The sequence below is a fragment of the Exophiala aquamarina genome (assembly GCF_000709125.1).
Source record: "Exophiala aquamarina CBS 119918 chromosome Unknown aczIA-supercont1.12, whole genome shotgun sequence".
In the NCBI taxonomy this organism is placed as follows: domain Eukaryota; kingdom Fungi; phylum Ascomycota; class Eurotiomycetes; order Chaetothyriales; family Herpotrichiellaceae; genus Exophiala; species Exophiala aquamarina.
This window is the reverse complement of record NW_013550576.1, coordinates 989,651-990,213: the sequence shown is the minus strand read 5'-3', so window position 1 is coordinate 990,213 and position 563 is coordinate 989,651.

The window sequence follows — 563 nt, the reverse complement described above, 5'->3', positions numbered from 1 at the left end:
TATATTTATTTAACTTTTTCAGCACCTAGTAAATAAAAATCTAGGAAGCTAGATCTCCATTAAGACTTTAGGACATTATTACTCGAAGGGATTTAAAACTATATACCCGTAAAAACTTCCGCTACTAGTATTCCAACGCCTTCCGTTAATTACCCGTCATTATAATTTTAAAAATTAAACCGTAAATATACATTGCCTCTTTAATTTCTCTACTTCTTCTTCTAATCTTTTAATTTTCCTTTCTATAGATCTCGATTTCTTAACTATCTTCATTAGGTCCGAAGTCTATTTATCTATTAGCATGCGATTCCTATCCAATATAAAATCTATATAATATAGAATAAATACTATCTTAATAATATCCGTTAAAAGTATCACGAGTTAAACCCGTATAAAGCTCTAGAGTACGCCCTAGAGCGATTACTCGTAGTACACCTTTAGGCTGTATAACTATATAGCCGAAGCTACGTAATTCCTCTCTATCGATTATCTCCTAGGAAACTATACTAACCTACTATAGGAGAGGCTAGGGAGTATTTCCTTTATTCGTATAGTAGATAGAT